This window comes from Calonectris borealis, chromosome 8 (genome assembly GCF_964195595.1).
Source record: "Calonectris borealis chromosome 8, bCalBor7.hap1.2, whole genome shotgun sequence".
Lineage (NCBI taxonomy): Eukaryota > Metazoa > Chordata > Aves > Procellariiformes > Procellariidae > Calonectris > Calonectris borealis.
Genome location: NC_134319.1, coordinates 18,380,856 through 18,394,590, shown reverse-complemented (window position 1 = coordinate 18,394,590; position 13,735 = coordinate 18,380,856). Strand labels below are relative to the sequence as shown.

Here is a 13,735-nt window from a genome sequence, read left to right as displayed (position 1 = left end):
CAGGAAAGGGAAGAGCCAGTACAACAGCTGGCTGGCCGTCACACAGACATCGTTCTTTAGGCTTGATGGAAAGTTGCAGCCTTGTCCCAAAATGGGGCTAATGGCTTATTGTGCTGCTTGCTCTGTTACGAGTGGCAGAGCTACTGTTGGGTTAAAATATTCTTTATATGACAGACCATTATGGGAATCCTGCTCCTGACTCATTAGGGACATCCTCTCTCTGTCTCATCATGCCATGCATCAGATGTCACTACCTTTCACAATACTTGCATTGTATGCTCTATGCTCCTTGTGTAGCACTCAGCTCCTGGGTCTTGGTCAGAGTTCCTTCGTATTCAAACCAAAAAAAAAAAAAAAAAAGAGTGATTTTTGGACAAAGAGCTAGACTCTGCTAGTACTTGATATTTATATTGCATAAAAGGTTCAGTTTCCTACTCTATATCAAAGTTTTACTCCATTAGGGATTGTGTAATCCTGTCTCAAAAAGATTACAGCCCAAAAATTCAGTTGAATTGCATCAGATTTCATACTGTATAACACAGCAGAGTGTTTGAGGAAGGCAAAGTCTCGAGCTTGACCAGTTATAAAAGGAAGAACCTTTAAGCATATGCCGTGGGCTAGAAACTGCAATAAATGTCCTTTTATCTTCTACGTTAGCAACACTTTGACCACAGCCATAGGAAAAGTCACAAAGTAAAGACATCCCAAAAAAGTTTGCAAGTATTAGCAGTGTGTTGGAATTATTACTTAATATTTGAATCTATTCTGAAAAGTGATTTGACAAAGATATCATTGAAGGATATAAGTTAGCAGGACATTTTGCCATTTCCATGCGGGTGTATAATTCACAAATAAAACTATTTCTCTCCAGTTATTGGAACTCTTCCTCAGGGAGTGTAGCTGAGGTTTCCACATACAGTTAATCTGGGGATTAGGCTTCTTAGTGCTCTGCATAAACTTACTTGCTGAAGTTGGCCATATGCACTGATACTTGCTTTGTCAAATTAGGAGAGGCGAGTTGTAATAAAACTTTACTTCCAACCCCTAAAGGAAGAAGATACAACTGGCTGTATATGTATATGTACTGGCTGTACTCAGCAAAATGAGTAATCATGAAGTGGCTTTAAAACAAAAACAAAACCCTCATAAAAAATTAAAACTCTCATGGAGGTAAAGACCAACAGGCTTAGACTACAAGATCTCAAGTTATATAAATAAGAGCAACAATGCTATTGTGACTCATTTATTAGGGAATCTTTACTGCCTCCAGTTAACAAAAAAAAAATTTGTATGATGATGGCACGCTTGAAATTATCCCGTTACATAAAATTTCTTGCTTCTGAGTTGCTGTTTGTGAATAGCTGCAATTTGCACAGAGATCTGAATAAAGATCCTTCTACCCCCTCACTGTAACACAGACTCAAAATGAAAGTTTATTAGAAATGAGCAAAAGCATAAGCAGATTAACATGAAATATTCAAAATTTCCAGGTTAGACTAGCATTTAAACTTTTTAATTAGGAGCTCTACACCTCTATAGTCCAACGCAAAGGTCAGCAAGGAACAATCAACCAGGTTATGTCACCACAGCCAGCGACTAGAGTCTTCTCCAGTCCTCCTCGGAGACAGCTGTCACGGTCAAAGCCACAACAGACTACAGGTCTGATCCTCCAACTCCCAGACAAGGTCCCCCTGCCAACTGTAACACCATCTCACCAACCACCACAGGACAAACTATTTCTTCTTAGTAATTTAAGTCACTGAAAACCCACAGGATATAAAACTATAAATTACCACAACCATGCCAAAAACCAATACGGCCAAAACATAGCAGCAAAGTGCAGTTATTTCTCTATAGATGAAAGCCAAAGGATTTCTAGTGTTTTCTTTCCTCTAATGCACAAAACCAAAATGCCAGCAGCATGTTCCTTGGTAGAAGCCCAAAGACCACTTAAAAGTCTTCATTTTCAAGATGTCTTAGACTACATAACTTATTTCATTACTTCCCCCCCTCAAACAAAGTACAAAAGCAGCTTCAGTTTCCTCTATGATCCTCTTTGACTCTTGGAACTCCTGTGGGCAGACAAGAACACCAAGAGCTATGAATACAGCTCGTATTTGGCATTAACTGAACATCTTTAATTTATGATTTACAGTTACATTACAAAATGCACATATACACAAATGTGTCTTACAGATCAAGCCATCTTTCCACAGTTAGCAAATGATGCAATTTATTCAGTCATCACAGTCCAGATCAGACCAGTGACACTGTAAGACATCACGCAAGCAATACAATAGCATGTACTGAAGAACTACTGAAAACTCATTTACAAATAAAATCCATCTCGTAAAAAAATCCCGCGGGAGTCTTTTGCCGCAGTATATCATCTGTGTTTCAGACTCAGCATTCCAAAATATTTAGCTTTTTCTACAACAAAGAATTTAACTTGTGTTGGAATGACTGCACACAGGGAAAAATATGGCATTCATACAAGAGCCACAAAATACCACACTTATCAACTGTGCTTCTTGATGCAGCTCTTAAAAGCTAATTCATAGCATCTATGACTTGAACATTGTACTTTCCTCTTGATGCTTTGCCAGATTAGTGCTATATTAAGCTAGACAGGCAGACCAGGGAAGTAGGACTGAGCTGTTACTTTTATCCTTGCACAGAGCTTCAAAGGAAGTCCACTCATCGGTCCCACCTTTGGGCCACGAATGGCATGACCACAAAATAACCATTCCCACCTACAAGGACAGAGATGCTAAAATGCGTGATCTTTGGCATTTGCTCAAGTTTTAAATTGCATTACTGTTCTTCTGATGTTCTTGTTTTAAGACTTCCCTCCCTCTTTTTGCAATTCTGCAGATTCCTTTCCATCAAGACTCTTGGACAGTGCAAAGACGAGGGTCACAAGACACATCCAGGAGCTGACTGGTTTTCTTTGAGCATGTACATGTGTTTCTGTGTGGACATAAACAGTGACAAACACAGAAGAGCTCTCTGCTCTTCAAGTGGTATCTGAGGAGCACACTGAGGTAGACACTGCGAACAAGGCTGAGCAGCTACTCCCAGTGCTTGGAGACCGTGAAAGGGAAGAAGCAGTGAAACAACCCTCACAGTCATTATGCCTGTACCTATATCTCCCCATCAATGATTTCTTGTCCGTTAGTATCTACCAGATGCAATTGTCATACACAAATAAAGTTGTGGGTGTGCCTGTGTGCGCCTGCATGTAAACTCGGGAGATAAAAAAAGGAAAAGAAAAAAAGTAATTAAGATTGAAACATTTGTAACTCTCAATTTAAGAACAGAAGCCTTCTCCAAAACAAGTATCAGGAGGTAGTTAATAAAGGAAATTGGAGACTTTTGTTTGACAAAAACCACAGCTAGGCCTTCTTCCTTCCATTGCTCCATTCCATACCCCTCTCCACTTCTGAAGACATCAGTCCTCAAATAAAGACTCTGCATCTTCTCTGCAGATCAATTACTTTAAATACAACGGAGGGACACTGTACAAGTATGATCACTGAAAAGCTGAATGCTCAAAACCAGTTTATTACTCTCATCCATGTATATTCTCTTTGTAGATCAGCATGTATGCCCTGCAATCAGAAGCACAATGACACATTTTAGCATGCAGGGTGCATTCTCTCTTTATCACCACCTCCCCTTCGTACACACACCCTCCACGTTCCTTCAGCCAGCCCTACGCTCCTTCTCATATTAAATTTAGAAACAGACCTCTGAATCACCAGTTCCTGTTGTTGAAAGTAGCTAGAAACAGATGTTACAGCAAAAGAAGTTTCCTAGTAAACAATTATAGAATAATCTGCCCACTACGTTAGACCCCATTCTTACAAAATGTTTTTAAACCCTAGAACAAGAGGTTTTATAGCTTTACATGAAACTAAATAATTTCATTCCCTGAGGTGCCTAATCCTTCCTAGAATCATATTAATTCTTACCCATAATGGTATCATGCAGCAGTGAGTTCCAGAGGTTAATTGTCCACTATAAAAAGAAAAAAACCCCACCAAAACCCCCTCAAAAACGTTGCTTATAAACTCATTGCTTGTGAACCTCCTGCCGCATTTACTCCATTCCATTCTACTTTTCCTCGTCACTTCCTCAGATGCACCTTCAAGAAGAGGAACAGAAAGATCTGAGCTACTACTTTGCAAGACAAGAGCAGCACAAAGATTCCAAAACTGGTTATATACAAGACAGATCAGTTCCAGAGACAGGAGAGCAGAGTTCAGACAGTGCTACACACAAGCTAATCTACCCTGCAGACTGGAATTACTTCCTAGCATAAGCAGAGTGGAAATGCACCCATGTTTCCCGGTTTGAGTCCATGACGACCCATATGCATGGTTAGGAAACTCTTGGCAACCACTTGCGGACTCCAATTTCTTCTGTTGCTCTCAAAATACATAACAGAGGAACTACGTATCTCAGGCCAAGAGGCACCATCCATGTATATACCTCACATGTACGTATATACATATACATACACACAAAATATATACTTTCTGCCAGAGAGGGCAGCTGGTGCTCAATTATTCAGCATATGAGGAACATTGTTTTGCACGTTTGTATAGTCCCATCTATGAATTACTGAAGCCAGAGGGACACCACAGACTACTATGCTCAATTATTCCTGTATTTAGCCCAGAGGACTACATGTAACTGTAAGCCAAACCTTTGTTTGCCTAACATAACACTTCCAGAAAAGCTTTCAGCCCTGGGAACATTTTGGGTGGAATCCACCACTTTCCTTTGTCATTTATTTGTTCCAGCGCTTACGCTTTCTCACTGTTACAAATGCACGTCTTACTTCCAGTCGCCTGGTTTCAGCTCCCAGCCAGCGGCTGCGTTACCTGTTTCTGTTAGCCTTTCAGCCTCCAGCCTGCTCTCCCTCAGAAGGTGCTTCCCACCAGTTACCAGGTCACCCCATTTATCTATCAAGAAACAGATCCAGCGACAGAATGAGCTTTTCAGGCTCTCCTTGTTGTACCTGAACACCACCCAGCCTTCAAATATCTCCTCTGACTCTTTTCTGAACTCACGCCCATTTTCAACAGGCTGCTGACAGCCCCAGAATCACACACAATTCACCTTCTCTTGCCCATCGCCCCTCCTACTTGTACACCCAAACTTACACACCTTTGCTGCCCTGCAAGAGGGCAGTCCTGTCCAGTTGTTTACTCACTGTACCCCCAAGTAGTCTTCTCCCCAAGCTCCTATTCTGTCACTACGCTGAAGTACATCATCTGCAGGCCCCATGATCTTGCATCAGACTACATTAAAATGCACTTGTGATTGATACAGCTCACCAGGATACCCAGATTATTCTGTACAAGCTGCCTTGTCCTCGCTTACCACGCTGCCTAGCGTGATATGGCCTGCCAGCTGTACCAGTGCAGATCCTGTTCTTGTCTCCAGGTACTTGATGAAAAGTTCAATGGAATCTGGCCTCACCTCAATCCTTAAAACAGATTTCTAGAAGCATTCCCATTTGATAATGATTCACCACCAATGACTAACTTTTAAACATCAGTTAGTCAGTTCTTAATTCGTTTACTTTTGCAATACCACACGGCACTAACGTGTCAGGACAGAAGTCCCAAAGGGGTATGTCAAAGTCCCAACTGACTACCTCTGCTGTTGCCGAGAAAGGGAACTATAGGTAGCACTTGGAAGGAGCTAGGGAATAGGAGGGGACTGCAAGGGTTGGACTGTCCGCCTGCCCCTGCATCAGATTCCTTTTGAAGACATAGCTTTACTACATCTCATGCAGGTCCCTCTCTCAACTAAAACTTGAGTTTCCAGCATGTCACCACGCTTGCTAAGACACATTCTCTCGAAGTGACAAGACTGATATTAGCCTGCCTAATGTTTTATCAATTGAATATTGCATTAACTTTTCCAATATTTTGATGAGGATTAATGTCAAGCTAGCTGGAATACAGTTAAATCAGTCACCCAGCCTTCCCTTGTCTATTCTGGTACAGTTAATTTTAAGACCCTCAATACCAACAGTTACTAAAAATTGTCTGCAGGCCTGCAGACTTTTCAGCAAGCTCTTCAAAACAGTCAAGTCATAGCGCTGCTGATTTACATATGTTTATCCCTAGAAGGTAATAAATCTTTATTCATTAAGATGGATTTGATTCTCTGTTGGAATGGCATTCATGGTATCACATTCTGCACCTTTCCAAATACAGAACAGTATTAACAAATATTTCTACTTTTCTTGCATGAGCTACTTTATCTCCATCTAGTAACTGGAATTATTTGTTTCCTAACATACTTCAGCTGTAGAAAATATGCAGAGTTAATTCTCTAACTTACCTCTTAACTTCTAATGTGCACTAATTCTCACGTATCCATTATCCCCTTAAATACTGTATTTTGCTTTGAAATTTCTAGGTATGTCCTGAAGCCAGAGGGCTGTTAGTGTAGTTGTCGTCTTTTTTCTTTAAGCCAGAATTTCAGCTTTTGGGCTATTTAGTATCTTCTTATAGAGATCTGTTTTCCATTCACATTTTTCTTCCTACAATAACATCAAGTTCTCTGTGATGACAAATATGCTCTTTTGAAGCATTAAGTATCATTTCTTTGGGGCTGCTCTCTGTTTGTCCATCCTGTACAGAACTGGCTCACACTTGATGGTCCCATGGCAACCACCAACTTCCAGTTGTGTGATACCAAAGTCCACAGGAGCTGTCTCAGCTGAAGAGCTGAAACAAGAGCTGACCTGCAATGGGCTGAATTTCCAAGGAACTGAAGACCTTTCCATGATGCCAATAGGCTGTTCAGCACCTCAGAAGCAACAAAACAAAACAGAGTACATAAAGGGAAACAAACCTGTATATTTGCTGATTAGCCATTTCAGACATCTCCAAAAAGCATTTAAAACAAGATCTATATTAATTTCTCCCATTCCTTGACTGTAAAGGTAAGGCATTTACCAAGCCACCAATTTGGTGAGTCAACCAGACTGGACAACAAACACATTCAGGCTCCTCCTCATCAGCCTGCCCCTCACCCAGGTTAATAGCTGCTGCATACTACCAGCCATCTGTGGCTTGTTTGACGAACACGGCAAAATGAACTGACCTCAGTCCTACCCCAGTGTGGCACTACCACAGAAACTGCAGTGCTCCTCAGCAATCTCAGCAGAGAAGAAGGGCAGTGCAAAGCACACGCACTCTGAGTGTAGATACAACATTCCTTATCTGCCCAAGGTGGAAGCGTCTATGCTCTACCTGGATTTGCACATGCAGTCGATTAAACTTTAGCATAGAATCAGTCCTTAGCCTCTAGGACCAAGTCTTTCACAGGGCAATAAAACTTAATGTATTCAGCAAGAAAACCACAACATTTGGTTTTGTAATTGCCACAATAGTAGGAAAAATTCAGAACCTTCCAGTTTCACAACTTTGTTTAAATAAATATGCTAACTATTAATATACAGTGATCTGTTAAGTATCCTAGAAGCGTGGTGGTAGCAGTCTACAGATGTAATTCTGCAGTTCAACACGCATGATGGACTTTTCCACAAAATCAGGAGTCCCACATGGCTCCTAAAGCACACTTGCATGCATTTAGTTAGAGTATTAATTTCTTATGATGTTTAGCAAGAGTCTGAATTCAGTAGCTGAAAAGGAAATAACCTGGATTCCTGCTGTACATCATCCACTGCAACTTATTTTGCACAACCGAAAATGACTAAGGAAAAATACGTACAGTAGTTCAGTCATTCCTCTTCTTATTAAGCAAAGTGGGAAGGAAAGCGAAAGAGGGGGAAAAAGACTGTAGCAGTACATTAAAAAGCAAAATGGAGAGCCCTACCCATACCTTCTGCAACAAATTCCCCTTAAATTAGGCAGCAAATATTCAAAACCACCAGTCTGCACAGACAGTTCCGTCTGAAGTGTACACTCCCTGTGCTGGATTCCTCTGTCCTCTCCTCTCAGGCTTGAGGTAAACATAATTATCCAGGTTGCCAAAAGCCTCAGATACTAAAACATTCAGCCTTTTTCTACTACCCAGGTTTTGCCAAAGTTCTCTGCTTCATAGACATATCTAAAAGAGCATTGTATGGGATGAGAAGAATCTCAGTTTGGGCTGGAAATCCAAGATTTGCTGGGAGGGTTCATACTCCTCTAACTTCCTTCATCCTCCTGCCCATCAGTTTAGAAAATCTCACAAGAAACTGCAGCTTTACCCACCTAAGAAGTGCATTCCATTCACTATAAAAGATTAAATATGTGAACTAGAAGTTTCTACTGAAACTGTCAGTTATCACACAGTTAATGACAGCTTTAAGATGCCACAACAGTGTTTCAAAGGTCTATTGCAAAGACTAAAGTCAGTTCACATTCCTCTCATAATTTCTGCTTAAGGTTAGCAGAGTCTGAAGGAGTTGCTTGAATATTAAATTCAGATGAAAGTACAGAGTGACTTTAAAATACAAGTGCTATTCCTGACTAGTAATACATCTGTGTCCACATAAACCCTCCCAAATCCTTAAGAACAGCCTTCCTATATAACATAATCCACTTTGAGGCTTTGTCTCCATAAGGCACTTTGGATTACTTCTTAAGAGACAAAAACCATACGAATTAAAAAAATGATTGATTAAACTGCTTGAGACCCCGTTCAGATGCTCTTTTCTAGAATCAGAGTGACTCTCAATTATTCTGCCTCAGATGTAGGGCAGTTGAAGCAATTCACTTTAAATTCACACCTTCAGCTGACTCGAATAATTTCTCAATGGCATGTGAAGACAAGCCCTTAACTCCAGAACCACACACAGGATTTACTCGGGAGTAACTGTCCAAAATATCTCCCTCAGGAGACAGGCCCAGACAACACAACACATCAGGATGCTGGTTCAACACCAAACCATTCTAAGAAGAATGCAAGAAACCACACAATCAGAAAAGCTTGAGTTCTGGTAAATAAATTCACAACTCTGTATTTGCCAGGTTTGTCTTAGAGAAGCATTTCCAACAGGCACCTAGCCTTAGTTTGAAAAGCCTCTTATTCTGACACAATTTTCCAAGACTCCTCTCCATTCCCTCCCTCCCCACCCCTACCCTTCCTCTGCAAGCTGCATCCCCCAGCTGCTCTTTCCCAAACCCCAGCCTGCCGCCCCGACAGCTGACACACGGGGCACAATCTAACAGAAAACCTGACAACCCCTTCTTGTAAGATTTCAGGCATCACCTAATACAACGCAAAGCAGCCCGGAACAGGAATTGCAGGTTCAGATCCAGCAGAGAGGTGCCTTGACTTCGGATGCTCCCTCCCCCGCAGCTAGGCTCTCATCGTTTTTTCCTGGGGATGCATTTTCAGATCAGAGCCATGGCCTGCTGCAGATACAGATCAGCATTGCTCATTCCACAGTTCTCTGTCACTGACAAAAAAAAGCTCTGGAGGGAGAGGAGGAGGTTTTCAGCTGTTTTCTTCTCCAGTCCTCTCTAGCTGTTTCCTCTGTCTTTGTCCTCTCCTTCCAGCTTTTATACCTTGCAATAAGGGAGAAGCCATTTTCTCATGTTCATGGCTTGGTGTCAGAGTAACTGTTTTCTTACTCTATGGAGTCAGTAAATCCCCCGATCTGCCTTTAAAACAAATTTAATAGTAGCCACAATGTTCCAGCAGCACCCCCAACAAGATGATCACCAGGCTTTTCACGGAAGAGCTGAAAGAAGCTGGCATCTTTCTTGTTTCCTTACCGAAGGCAGCCAGAGAAGCAGCTGGAGCCAAACAGGAGTGGTCCGGATAGATGCTTCTACTAGGCACCGCTGATACGCTACAGGGTTCAAAAGAACCTAAGGAGAGGGACATTTTCCTAGACAGGATCAAAAATAGATGGCTTTAAGATGGCTGGAAAGCATGTAATATACTATTCTTCAATTTTCTCATAAATGGTAACTTTATTCTTCCTGAAACATTGATCGACATTTGATCCTGTTACGAACAATTCTGAAGCCTCCCCCACAGAGCATCTAAGCTGCGTCCCATTAAAGCTGTTCCTTTCTCCTTGCCTCTAGCATATTCCTAACATGTAAACAGCTCTGCTCTGCACACAAGCAAAGGCACAGCTAGCTAGTGAAAGCTGCAGCACTAAGGGCACCATAGGAACCCATCCAATCCTAATAAACCATTATTTTCACAGGGCACTGTATTTATTAACTAGAAGCCAAGTGCTATTAATGCAAATGCACACATGAAAAATGATCCCATTAGAAAAGCTGAAAGAATATCACAGAGTATTATTTTTCATGGATAGTCATGTTTCACAGGCTTTGTTACCCTCCATAACCCAAACATACAAGAGGAATCAGTCTGAATGATGGAAGAACTGTGACAAGACTAGGAGAAAGGCAAGCGTCAGAAAATCCAAGCAGGCTTACTCTCTGAGGATTTCTCAGTTGATGTGACACCACCTGACAAGTAATGTTCTTGTGGCCAAGCCTGAAAACCTATAGGGACTATTTCCAGCTCAGCTTAAAGAAAAAAAAAACAATTCTCACCTATTCAGCAGTGAAGTAATTAGCAGGAGATACACTGTTACAAAAGTTACCAAAGTTTAATGCAAAAGCATTGCCTAGCCACATACTTTGTGTATGTTAACTCTTGCTTTACAGGCTCCGGACCAAGCGAACGAGGCGAGCTGCCCTGGTGAGCCCTGCGCCGCGGGGCGAGTTTCAACAGACGGATCCACCCGCTCTGCCACGGAATCCCCTTACAGCACCATTGCTCAACCCAGAAATCTCTCTCCGCAGGCAAGTCTGCGAGTAGGAAGAACTAAGGTCTGGAGGAAACACAGGTCGTCTCTGACCCCTATCTCATCCGTCCAGGGGTTCTGCAGTGATCCCACAGGAAAAGCAAATGTAACTGCAACTTCTGTTTAGGGCCTGCGCTGCATTAGGAGGTTTCCAATGGCAGGAATCCAGAGCCGAGCAGCTCTGGAGTTGTGAACTGAATACAGCCGTACCGCCAGGCTCAAACACCAGGACCTAGAGCAGGCCAGGGTGCCTTGGGACATTTCCTTCTGACCACTGCAGTTGGACAATTTTTTGCCTCTTAGGTTAAAACAGCCCAGTGATTTCTTGCTGTCCTTCCACACCTACTCTACAAACTGGAGCAAATCAGTCATGTCCCAACACCCACTAGCTTCCTTTGGCTGACTTCACACATTCAAAAATGTCAGACTACGAATTCCAGACCCTGCTTCTTCCTTCCATGACGCAAAGTATCACCCTAGTCACACATATCCCTCTCCCCTCCCACTTCTTGTCAAATTCCACTGCCCATATTGCCACCAGAGCAGGTTTTATCTACTTGAAGCCATGAAATCATCCACTCCTTCCCAGCACCCCTCACAAGCAAACTGCTTTCCTGTCCTCCTCTCTCTGCAAGCCAGCAGGTGAGCACCCGCTCAATCCTCCACGACACCTACCCCAGGAGGTTTTACAGGAGTAAAACAAGCGCTCAAGGAGGTCTAGTTTTATAAATAAAATTGCATATCCTTCCCTGAAGCTAGAATTTCTTCATCATCAATCCTTTTAACACAAATAAAGGGAAAAAAGCCTTCCCCTTCCGTATTTTGTGCCAAGGCAAATGGTTGTTTTATTACAAAGGTCAAACAACCTCTTTTTGCAAAACTAACTGGAGTCTAACTCCAACGCTATCCTTGAAAAGCAGTCCTGCACGCTCTCTTTTTCCACTCTAAAAACCCTACTCATGGTAACTCTGCACCACAGGATAAATGTTATAAAGAATTTATACAGCAGTGCAATTAAATCTTAACTTCTGACTAAGGTAAATTAAAGTTCACGGTTAAAGTAGGCCAAAGTGTGTTGCTATCTGCAAGCTGGAAAATTTAGACAACTCTTCACAGACTCAGGCCTTGGAAAGTGCAAGGTTCAGCTGCTGCACCCTACGTATCTGACAAAATGCAATGTCACAAACGCCAACACCAGAAGGTTGTAGCTACATCTCAGTGCCAACTATCTGACAGCCATTTCTTTTTTAGAGGAGCCTGACCAGAAGACTATAGCCTAGCCATAATCAGGATTTAATGACTAAGTGGACCATTGAACTGAAAATGTGAAGCATTTCAGGTTTAAATTATGAATGATAGCGACAGCTCAAGTTAAAATTATTACACATTTTCATTCACCTTTCATGCTTATAAATAAATAAAAATGAAACAAAGGTTGGAGAGTAGCTTTTTGTACACTGTCAGCAAACAAATGCCTTGATGTATATTCACCATGCACTAAACATTCAAGATCCAGTACCAAAAGGACTGCCCAGGACTGCACATAGCATGGTTTTAATTAACAAAAAGACAAAACCCAGTTTATTACCTCTTCTAGGATCAGAGCCACAAGACCTAACTTGTATCAAAGATCCGCCCCAGACAGGAGCACTCAGAGGGTACCAATTTACATCTTAAAGGATTTCAAAAGGTTGCTGAAGCTTCCATGGCTTTCATGAATTGGTTTTGATTGGCCCCCCTCTTTGGCCTACTGCAGTTGAAAAACCCCTCAAATAGAGATTATTTATGCTAATCTAACTGAATTCAAAGGGCCAGTTTTGAGTCATCCCTTCAGGGTCACCCTGCAGCATTCTCCACTTTTACCACATCCCAGCACAAAGGAAAAAAGGCACCATGGACCTAGGGTTTCCCCTTAGACACTCAGCTCAGACACAAACCTGTAGAAATATAAGGCCTTGACTGACAAGTGTCTATTGAGGAAAAGCAAATGAACCTGTATGCAAGAGCATACAAACACTGAAAAACTGCAATACCTTTACCCATGAAGCACCTAGTATACCAGTGCAACTCAAGAAGATTATGAAGCAAGTATAATTAACCCTAACACTCACAACAAAATAATGGGAACATTTGGCTCTTTCAAAGTGCTGTAACCTCATCAAAATGCTTGAACCAAAATTGACATTTATATCTCTATAAATAAAGTGTAAGCAAAAGCAAAGAAAAAGCAACATTTGCAGTTCAGGGAAAGACATCAAACCAAACATGCCCATAGTACTCAAATGCTAAACTACATGTGGGAATCTGATGATCTTTTGAATGGCTGAAAGCTGGGACACAGAGGAAAGGGCTTCTTGTTTTAAAATTAATTATTAATCAATCTTTTCAGCCATCAAACCCCTGCAATGACTCATCCACTTACTTTACCAAAGTCTAAATTTGTTACAAGACGACTGCAATTCCACTGGAACATTACCCTCCTGAGTGAAATACTTAACCCTGCATATGAGAAAGGATTTTAGTAAGTTCATTCTTCTCTCCCACAAAAAGATCATGTTCTCATTTAACCTGAAAAGAAAATCACAAAAAAAAGCATAAGGTAAAAGAGTGTTTAGAATTTTTACGTTGAGAGAAACAAGAGAAGATAAAATCCACCTCAGTTATTCACAGCAAAGCCAATATTCTTCCAGTGATGGTATGTGCTGCGAGCAATGAGAGAATTCACATCATCAGAAATCCTCAATAATCACGCCATTAAACGATCCAATTCTTCTACACTCATACAGACAGTTCCTACTGTCTGTAAAGAAATTTAGTTTTATGGAAGCATGGCTTGATAGGAATTGCTTTTTAAGCTTACAAATTTAAGAACTTGATCCTATACCCCACATCCATGTAAACCTCTTTTCAGAGTTAACAGCTCTA

The 13,735-nt window shown here is 41.5% G+C and overlaps 1 protein-coding gene across 9 annotated transcripts in view; it reads right to left on the bottom strand.

Annotated features, from left to right (window-relative positions):
• Positions 1 to 13,735, bottom strand: part of LRRC8D (leucine rich repeat containing 8 VRAC subunit D) — a 63,452-nt gene that overhangs the window by 28,049 nt on the left and 21,668 nt on the right. The window contains exon 3 of one of the 9 annotated variants that reach the window (XM_075156244.1): positions 9,247 to 9,871. The exons of the other annotated variants lie outside the window; for them this stretch is intronic. The gene's annotated coding sequence lies outside the window, so the exon portion shown is untranslated. The remainder of the gene's footprint in view (positions 1 to 9,246; positions 9,872 to 13,735) is intronic. 9 annotated transcript variants of the gene reach the window in all.